At 35.9% G+C, this 10,709-nt stretch overlaps 1 non-coding gene across 1 annotated transcript; it reads left to right on the top strand.

Moving 5' to 3' along the window:
- The first annotated feature begins 9,201 nt into the window (after positions 1–9,201).
- Positions 9,202–9,280, top strand: LOC122422994. The gene has a single exon (XR_006264072.1).
- The last annotated feature ends 1,429 nt before the right edge of the window (positions 9,281–10,709 follow it).

Raw genomic sequence — 10,709 nt, 5'->3', positions numbered from 1 at the left:
GTGAGTTTCGTGTATACAGTATTATACTTGGACTTCTGTTTATCCTACAGGGAACTCACCACCAGAAGTTTAGTTTCCGTCACCATACTGTTGGACTCTCTTGATCCCTTTTGCCCTCCCTACCCTCTTCTCTTTTGGTAATCACTACTGTTCTCTGTATTTATGCAAACATAAAAGTTGCTCAAAGGAGAAAGTGTTGACTTTGAACATCTGCCAGCCCTTGAGAAAGATAAAGCAACTTAAGACAGTGGCAGTCAAGTAAGAATTTTCCTGCCCCCAGTTCATCCATTGTCCTTCTCTCACATTGGGTCTGGAGGGAAGGTTAAAATATCATGGTTAGATGGAGGTGAAAGAGAGAAGACCTAAGGGGAAGAATCAGAGACAAAAAGATACAAAATTAATATCCTCTTGGCTTTACTGGTTTCTTGCTAATTACAGGCCTCCAAGATCCACTTGGAGGACTAGGAGTAGCTCTAATTTTGAATGCAGTTGGACGCTTTGACTGTAACATGAGATTGGACATTCTAAGTACCAAATCCAGGCTTTGATTATTGTACCAAACCCAGAGTGATCATAACTCTTTTTATTATCTGAAAGTGAGAATCAGAGTCATGGGGCTACTTGTGCTTTATTCAGCTCACATCACTGAACAAGTTTCAAAGTGAGAGTGAGTGGGGAAAAAGCATACTTCTGATTACAATCTTTCTTTCTCTTCTTCCTTCTTTCACAGTGATAGTGCCTGAACTGAATTTTCAGGTTCTTAGGCTGTTCCTAACCAATTAATTCTTGTGAAGTGGTATATTTTGTTTTGTTTTATCAAGTCTGATACAGATGAATTCTGTATATTACACTCTTTGGGTATACGGGTATCAGTGCATGGATATTTCATATTCTTTATCATTTAACTCACCTGGTATCCCAGTAAAATAACAATAGAAACAGCTTTGTTGAACTTAAAATTTATTCGAGAGTCAGATTCATATTATAAAAGTAATAGAGAAAAATCAACTACTAATTAGAACTTGCAAAATATATTTTTACAGATTAATATGAAAAACAAAATGCCATTTAAATGTTTTAATTGGTTTCAGTTTTACAACTGCAAACCAGATGGTTTCTTTTCAAGTAGTTTATAATGTCTTTGCTGAATAACTGAATTACCAAACCAGCTGTGATTATTAACGTTTACCTAAACAGAAAAACATGTCTGCTATTTGTTTTCTAAGACAGTACCTGCTTTGCAAAAGTCTGACAAACAAATCATGACTCTACTCTGCATACCATAGTGTTTTAATAAAATAGAGAGCAGAGATAAAAGAGATGCACATATTAATTTATTTCCTAAAATGAACGCTGATTTAAAATTTAGGCGTTGAAACCAGGCAATCTCTTGTGGATCCTTCCATTCTTATAATGGTACAATTTTAAAGTGTGTTTACAGTTTTAATGTGAAGAATCTGCTTTAGACTTTTTGAGACCCTGTTAATAATTCTCTCTAGCCACTTGTTAAAATGTTATATTCTGGAAGCATCTGGTCCTTATAGAAATTTGTTTCTGATATATGCTGAGGTTTTCTAACTCTAAATTTTAGCAAATGTAAATTTCTAGATACTAATTATAACTGGAGTACTGAATGTAAATTTGATTCTGTAAAAAACTTAGTAACAGAAATTTCAATTAGATATGGGAGACCAGAAAAGGAAGCTGTTATTCCCTGTGACAGAAACAGAGCCCATCAAGGAAAAGGAAGAGTGTTCTTTCCTGGCAAGGACTCAGCCAGTGAAAAGCCATGGACTCTATGGGCTTCCCAGGTGGTGGTAGTGATTAAAAAAAAACCTGCCTGCCAATGCAGGAGATGTAAGAGAGGCAGGTTTGATCTGCGAGTTTGATCCCTGGGTAGGGAAGATCCCCTGGAAGAGAGGAGGGCAACCCACTCGAGTATTCTTGCCTTGAGAATCCAGTGGACAGAGGAGCCTGGCGGGATATAGTCCATACAGTTGCAGTCATAAAGAGTCAGACTTGACTACAGCAACTACAGCCTCCCAACTTAATTTTTCTATAAAAGTGTTCTCCTTCCCTTGCCCTCAATGGATTTGCATACATTTCTTCATAGTTGTACATTCTAAATTCTAACTCTGCTTCCCTGGTGGCTCAGATGGCAAAGAATCTGAGGATCCCCTGGAGAAGGAAATGGCAACCCACTCCAGTATTCTTGCCTGGAGAACTTCCATGGACAGAGGAGCCTGGCGGGCTATAGACCATGGGGTAGCAAAGAGTTGGACACAGCCGAGCAACGAAGCACAGTATAGCGCATCCCAAATAAGCCCATCTTTGCCGGAGAAATATCTGGCTGTCTATTTGCTTCAAATCAAAACAACTCTCTTTAGAGCCAATTAAAGAAGGAAACATTTAAGGGGAGGTGATGGTGACAAAAGTTTCAGTTCTCTTTTACCCAAAAGATAAATGATCAGGAAAAATTCTGATTAGAAAATGATATTGTAAATATTCTATGACAGTCTTTTTCCGACTAGAATTTTCCTTGGTTATTTACTGTTTGAGTAAAAGGACTGAAACAACTTATTTTTGTCTCGTAAGTCTGGTCATCTAGGCATTACTGATCTGGGTTTAGTCTGGCTGATCACAGTGTGGGTCTCTCAGACATCTATCTCTAATCAGCTCTGAGGAGCTCTGAGGGGCTGATTGGAGTAGGATGGTCCGCATAGGGAGCATAGTGATGACACAGCTCTCCTCCAGGTGATCCTCACAATTTCCTGGCAAGCTCACCCAGGGATGTTCTCCTGGTTCTGGAGAAGGAGCAAGGGAAGTAAGAGAGTGAGTCCCAATGCACAAGAACTTTTCTCACCTCTGACTGTGTCCTGGTTGATAACATTTCAGTGGCCAATTAAAGTATTGTATCTAGCTCAGAGTGAAAAAGTGGAGCAGAATGCCCTACCTTCAATAGGAGGAGTAAAGAATTGGGGCCATCAATGCAATCAGTCAAACACACATTCATACAGGTTTATACTACTCTTTGATAGCTCTCCTGAGTATGATGTACTATAATTTGCTTAATAGTTTCTGTATTTATAGATGTTCAAATTGATCCATTTGAACATCCATAAATAGAGAAATTATTTCATTGCAATTACAGTCAGTGCTGCTGTAGTAATGGAAACAAAACCAAAAATAAACAAATAAGGCCTAATTAAACTTAAAAACTGTTGCACAACAAAGGAAACTATAAGTAAGGTAAAACAACAGCCCTCAGAATGGGAGAAAATGATAAAAAATGAAACAACTGACAAAGAACTAATCTTCAAAATACACACACAGCTCATACAGCTCAATACCAGAAAAATGAACAGCACAATCAAAAAGTGGGCAAAAGACCTAAACAGATAGCTCTCCAAAGAAAACATGCAGACGACTAATAAACATGTGAAAAGATGCTCAACATCACTCATTATTAGAGAAATGCAGATCAAAACCACAATGAGGTATCATCTCACACAAGTCAGAATGGCCATCATCAAAAAGTCCACAAACAATAAATGCTGGAGAGGGTGTGGAGAAAAGGGAACCCTCTTACACTGTTGGTGGGAATGCAAACTAGTACAGCCACTATGGAGAACAGTGTGGAGATTCCTTTAAAAACTGGAAAGAGAACTGACATACAACCCAGCAATCCCACTGCTGGGCGTATACCCTGAGGAAACCAGAATTTGAAAGCGACACATGTACCCCAATGTTCATTGCAGCACTATTTACAATAACTAGGACAGGGAAGCAACCTAGATGTCCATTGGCAGATGACTGGATAAAGAAGTTGTGATACATATACACAATGGAATATTACTCAGCTATAAAAAGGAATGCATTTGAGTCAATTCTAATGAGATGAATGAACCTGGAACCTAGGTTGTTGAGTTGTATCTCATTTATTAGATTTATTCTCAGGAAATGTATGGTTTTTGCTACCATTGTAGGTAATACCATTTTATAAAGTGTATTTTTCTGTTTGTTGTTCAAGTGTATTGAGACTCCTAATTTTATATACTAAACTCATATCAAACAACTCTTATATTCTTATATTCTTAAACTCTTATATTCTCTGAAATTATCAGCATTATCACAATATTTTCTAAAAATAGTGACAGTTTTCCAAATTCTTCCTTCATCTACTACCTACTTTTTCCCTCTCTTTTGCCTTATGTCACTGGAAGGATCAGCTAATGTAATGATGAGAAGCATCTTTTCTTCTGATTTATAAAGGAATTTTCCATAATGTTTCAAAATTGAGTTTGTTATCCGCACTAAATTTTGATAGATAACCTTCCTCAGAGAGAGGAGTTTCCTTCTATTTCTAGCTTGCAAGTAGTTTTATTAAGCTACTAATGTGATAAAGTTTATCAAAGTTGTTTTAATTCTATCGTATGAAATGTTCACATGGTATTTTTCTCCTTTAATATGTCTTTGAGATAGATTTTTATTAGTAGTTATTCCAAAGTTAGTAGTCCTTATATTCCTGGGTTGAATGTATTTCTCAATCTATTGCTTATTTTTTTGGAAAGATTTTTGTTTAGAATTTTCTGTCTAGTTCATAAGTAAGATCTTCCTATATACTTTTTGTTTTATTGTTCTTATCTATATAGTTTTATGTGACAACTACAGTCTTCCTTAAAATAGTTAAGAAATATTCCCTTTCATTTTTCGCTTGTTAATATCTTCTTATTTCTAAGGTTTTCTGCCATTTTCCTATGGTGCATTTGCTGTATATTAATTTCTTTTTTTCCTGCTTCTACTTTAGAAATCTGAGATTTCATGTTGTTTGTCAACTCTGGAAAATTCTAAGCCATTTTAAAAAGGTATTGCTTCTCCCTTATTCTCTTTAGTCCCTCAATATGAAACTCATCTTTAATTTATGTTGGGCATTTTCATTCTAACCTCAACATCTCTTCATTTCACTCCAGTAATTTCCACAATTTTATATAGTGTATCTCTGTTCCATGTTCTAGATAATTTCCTTAAATCTATTTTCCAGTTAAATGACTCTCTTTAGCATTTATTCTATCTTTAGTCATTTTGAGACTGACATTTTTATTCTCCTTTAAATTTTTACTCTATTATTTCATATACTTGTGAATAAAATGTTGCTGTTTATACCATATGCCTTTGGCTAATTCTGCTTTCTTTGGATGGTAGTGTGTGTGTATGATTATATTTTTTATTCCTCTTCTTTTAAAAACACTGGCTTAATATTTTAATATACACATTTAGTACAATATAAAGTTATCCAATATTTCCATTTTATTTCCCCCAAATAGAATATTTTCATTCTGATTATCCTTCCTCCTATCTCACATGTCATTGTTGTCCAAGATTTAATTTCCAGTAAATTCTCCCGAATTATATCATTATTATATGAAATCAATATTTGTTTAGATTTACTAAGTTGTGTTTTACTGTTTATATCCAATTTCTTCTTTATGGTTTTAATTTCTTTTTTCCTGAAAAGGATCCTATAGACATTCTTTCTGTTAAAGTTATTGACAGTATTGATCTTGTTCAGTTTGCCTGAAAATGTCTTTTATATTGCCCTCTTTCTGAATGATAGTTATAAAATTCTACATTGAGTATTACTAGCTTTAAATAGAAGTTATTTTTTCACTATCTTTAGGCTTCTGTGGTTACTATAGAGAATTATGTTATTAGCTTATTTTTCTTCTTTTGTAGGCTGTGGTTAATCTCTAGACCCATTTATCATGTTTCCTTTGTCAATGTATTAAGGAGTTTTTCTAACATGTTTCTAGGTGTGGGTTTTGTTTTATTTATCTTGCCTGAGATTCATGGGTTTTGGGAGGTGAAAATTCAGTTATGGAAAATTCTAGCCAATATCTTTTGACTATTTATTTCTTTTCTTCAATTCTGCCTAGTCTCTCCTCCTGAAATTCCTATATTTTTCCTCTATATTTAAAAAATTCTCTTTTGTCTTTTCGATTACTTTACAGTTTATTCAATTTACAAGTCACTAATTTTCTATTTTGCTGTTTTTAATGTCTTATTTAATTAATTAATTTCAAAGAATATTCTTTGAAAACTTATTGATATTGTTTTATTTTTAATTTTTATTTATTTATTTATTTTTCTGCTTTTTTTTTTTTTAAATGACTGGCTTCACATTTTGGCAATGACAATTTTAATTTAAAATTTTTTAACATATTCATTTTATATCTTGACTCAATTATTTCTTCATCTAATGTTCTTGAGGATCTGTTTCAGGTGTCTGTTCCTTGTCTTGTGTTTGCTGCTGGTGGTGCTGTTGGTTTGCTGCTATTTTCTTTACGTGGTCTCTAATATTGCATTATAAATTATGTACAGAGGTAAATAGAAACTTGAATTTTGGAGGATAATACAAGGGATACTGCTGTCATCGTCTGTTGTGCGGTTAAATGCAAGTTTTTTATTTTAAAGCACGTCTTTATATTTGGTGTATTATTATTATAATTGTACTAATCATAAAATTTAATGATTAATTTTTGGTAGAAAAATATCTTACACAGCTTAATAATAAACCGTTATGGGATCTTGATATATACAAAAAATTGTGTATCATATAGTGTGAGGATAGCTTTACAAGAGTCACACAATAATTATTTCCTATGAAAACAGGAAGGTTGCCAAAATATGGCAAATGTACACTATCACTATAGCACTAGGTATTTCCCCCTTTTAAGATAATATAATCCTTGTTTGGCAAGATTAACCCACTTACCCAAGTTCTCAATGCTAATAAGTGACAGATATGTACTCTGATTCCAGTTTATTTGAGTTCAAAATCCACTGTAACCTCTACCCATATTGACTTCCAGTAAAAGTCTCCGGGGTCACAGACTGACTGTTACTACACATCCTTTGGTTTTTAGCTAGATACATGGTAGCCCAAATACAAATAGCATTTTATACCCCAAGTTATATCTTGGGGTGGTCATGTATCAGACTTCTGTCTGGAGGAATAGAAATGATATGGTATCATTGTCCTTTGGTTGAGGGGGTAGAACTGAGTCCAGGACACTTGCCTTCCTGCCAGATATCACACCCTCCATGCTCAAGTCCCCAGTGGGCTGTACATCTGCTGATATGGAGGGTCTAGCAAAGGAGAAGCCCCAGCAAGATGGTAGAAGGGGCGAAATTGTGTTTAGACTCAAACCGCATACCCGAAAAACATCTACTTCTGCTTTATTGACTATGCCAAAGCCTTTGACTGTGTGGACCACAACAAACTCTGGAAAATTCTTAGAGATGGGAATACCAGACCACCTTACTTGCCTCCTGAGAAATCTGTATACAGGTCAGGAAGCAAGTTAGAACTGGACATGCAACAACAGACTGGTTCCAAATAAGGAAAGGAGTACGTCAAGGCTGTATATTGTCACCCTGCTTATTTACCTTATATGCAGAGTACATCATGAGAAATGCTGGGCTGGAAGAAGCACAAGCTAGAATCAAGATTGCCGGGAGAAATATCAATAACCTCAGATATGCAGATACCACCACCCTTATGGCAGAAAGTGAAGAAGAACTAAAGAGCCTCTTGATGAAAGTGAAAGAGGAGAGTGAAAAAATTGTCTTAAAACTCAACATTCAGAAAACTAAGATCATGGCATCTATCTTCATGGCAAATAGATGGGGAAACAATGGAAACAGTGACAGACTATTTTTTTGAGCTCCAAAATCACTGCAGATGTTGACTGCAGCCATGAAATTAAAAGACGCTTGCTCCTTGGAAGAAAACCTATAGCCAAGCTAGACAGCATATTAAAAAGCAGAGACATTACTTTGCCAACAAAGGTCCATCTAGTCAAAGCTATGGTTTTTCCTAGTCTTGGATGGATGTGAGAGTTGGACTATAAAGAAAACTGACTGCCAAGGAATTGATGCTTTTGAACTGTGGTGTTGGAGAAGACTCTTGCGAGTTCCTTGAACTGCGAGGAGATCCAACCAGTCCATCCTAAAGGAAATCAGTCCTGAATATTCACTGGAAGGACTGATGTTGAAGCTGAAACTCCAATACTTTGGCCACCTGATGTGAAAAACTGACTCATTGGAAAAGACATTGATGCTGGGAAAGATTAAAGGCAGGAGGAGAAGGGGACGACAGAGGATGAGACTGCTGGATGGCATCACCGACTCAATGGACATGAGTTTGAGTAAACTCTGGGAGTTGGTGATGGACAGGAATGCCTGGTGTGCTGCAGTCCATGGGGCTGCAAAGAGTCAGACACTACTGAGCAACTGAACTGAACTGAACTGATGGACTGTCAACTGTATGTGTGATTTTCAGATACTGATTGTAAAGAAAAGGGTGTGTGGTTCATTTCCACTTTCTCCTTTGTTCTTGCTGGAGCACTAACGGGCTTACAGAAGATCAAGTTTAAGGATGTACCCGTGTTTAAATAAATAGTTAAAAAAAATAAGACAATTTTGCGGTGGCCATTGCTTGATTCATAATACAGTTAATCCTTGAGCAATGCAGGGGTTAAGAGCACTCACACCTACCACAGTCAGAAATCCATGTCACCACAGTAGGTAAATATCCACAAATTCAGTCTCATTGTGTAGTATATATTTATTGGGGGGAAATTCCACATATAAGTGAACTTCAGTAGTTCAAACCTGTGTTGTTCAACAGTCAACTGTACAAAAAACCTAGTTTAAATCAACTTTTAAAATATAAATCATGTTGACTAGATATATTCAGAAGTTTCACAAGTTGATTCCTTTCCCCATTTTATTATACATTTATTTTCCTATAGAAGAGTAAAGTCACCACATTAGAAACAAGTAGGAAATTACAGAGAATAAAGTCACCCATAAGTTCACGCCTTTTCATTCACAATTTGTGATTTTTCTAGCTATTTTAATAAGCTTTATTTTTAACAAAAGACATATAAACAAAAGTACCAATAATAAATTAAATATCTTATTTGTTTTTTTCAATTACCATGTTAAGCTATATTTTCATCTATTTCTACCTGGGATTAAAATCATCATTTTAAGTGAGTGCATGGCACTCCATGGAGACACTGCATTTATTTAACTGGACATTTTATATTGTTCCCAGTTATTTTCTATGATAAATTTCATTTTCACCATGTCCTGAAAGGGTCCATTTTAGAATGTTACCTCTGGGTCTTTCTTTCCTTTTCTTTAAAAGAAGATAATCCAATCTGAGTTCTGGGAACTAGGTGATGGAGCGTGTTCTGAGAACGGACTGAGACCGAAAAAAAAAAAAAGAAGATAATGATGGTACTTATTTTTAAAATCTTAGAGAAGATTAAATTCACACTTGCTCCTTAGGTGTACAGAGCACTTCCTGGCACATGGTAAACACAAAGGATAACACATTTCAAAATCATATATTTTAATTGCTTGAGTTGATTGAAAAAGATAGACTTGATGAAGTGTAAGCAGAAAATAACTCTATTCTTTCTCTCTTTCCCCCTCAAAACCTGTTCTTTTTCTCTTTCTTAAATGGAAAGTTCATGATTTTACTGTTTCTCATTGGTAATAAACTAAAAGACCTCTGTTTTGATGATAAAAAGTCTAGTCTAGTCTCATATTTATTCCATCATTGCAATACAGTCTAGAGTAAAACGTAACACTTTGAGCTTATACAAAATTTAAAGCTTCTCTCCAGCTAATCCTTGTACCTGATCCAGACTGGGAATCCTGAAGTGGGAGAGGAAGATGTATTACTTTCTTCATTACAGCTCCATGATCTCTCTCCTCCTACTTTCTAATAAAAGTTGCTAAATAATAATGTTGAAAATTTCCTCATTTTATTTTTTTCTCCCAGATAAATTTCATGGCTTTTTTAGGGATTTAAGACAAAAAGTTTTGCCTGGCAAGAAATGATTAGCATTTTATTTACTTATTTATTTATTTTGAGAATTAACTGATATGGATGTCATTCAGCTTTCTTACAGAATTCTTAACAATCAATTCATTGAAAGCCTTGCCAGTTTGAAAAATCCTTGGAGTCACAAAAGAGAAAAAAAGAAAAAACAACCCTGATGATCAGAGGTAGGTCTGTTACCAGCTGAGTAAAAATGTTAAAGTGTAGTGTTTCTCTTCTTTTGCCCTAAGTTGAGTTCAGTCGCTCAGTCGTGTCTGACTATTTGCATCCCCACAGACTGCAGCCCACCAGACTTTCCAGCCCATCACCAACTCCTGGAGCTTGCTCAAACTCATATCCATTGAGTGAGTGGTGCCATCCAACCATCTCATCCTCTGTCATCCCCTTCTCTTCCTGCCTTCAATCTTTCCCAGTATCAGGGTCTTTTCCAATGAGTCAGCTCTTTGCATCAGGTGGCCAAAGTATTGGAGTTTCAGCTTCAGCATCAGTCCTTCCAATGAATATTCAGAACTGATTTACTTTAGGATAGACTGGTTGGATCTCCTTGCAGTCCAAGGGACTCTCAAGTCTTCTCCAACACCACAATTCAAAAGCATCAGTTCTTCAGTGCTCAGCTTTCTCTACAGAGAAGGCAATGGCAACCCACTCCAGTACTCTTTCCTGGAAAATCCCATGGACGGAGGAGCCCTTAGGCTACAATCCATGGGGTCGCCAGGAGTCAGACAGGACTGAGCGACTTCACTTTCACTTTTCACTTTCATGCATTGGAGAAGGAAATGGCAACCCACTCCAG

Source organism: Cervus canadensis, chromosome 20 (assembly GCF_019320065.1).
Source record: "Cervus canadensis isolate Bull #8, Minnesota chromosome 20, ASM1932006v1, whole genome shotgun sequence".
NCBI lineage: Eukaryota > Metazoa > Chordata > Mammalia > Artiodactyla > Cervidae > Cervus > Cervus canadensis.
Note: the sequence above shows the minus strand (reverse complement) of the source record. Positions and strands in the feature narration are given on the sequence as shown.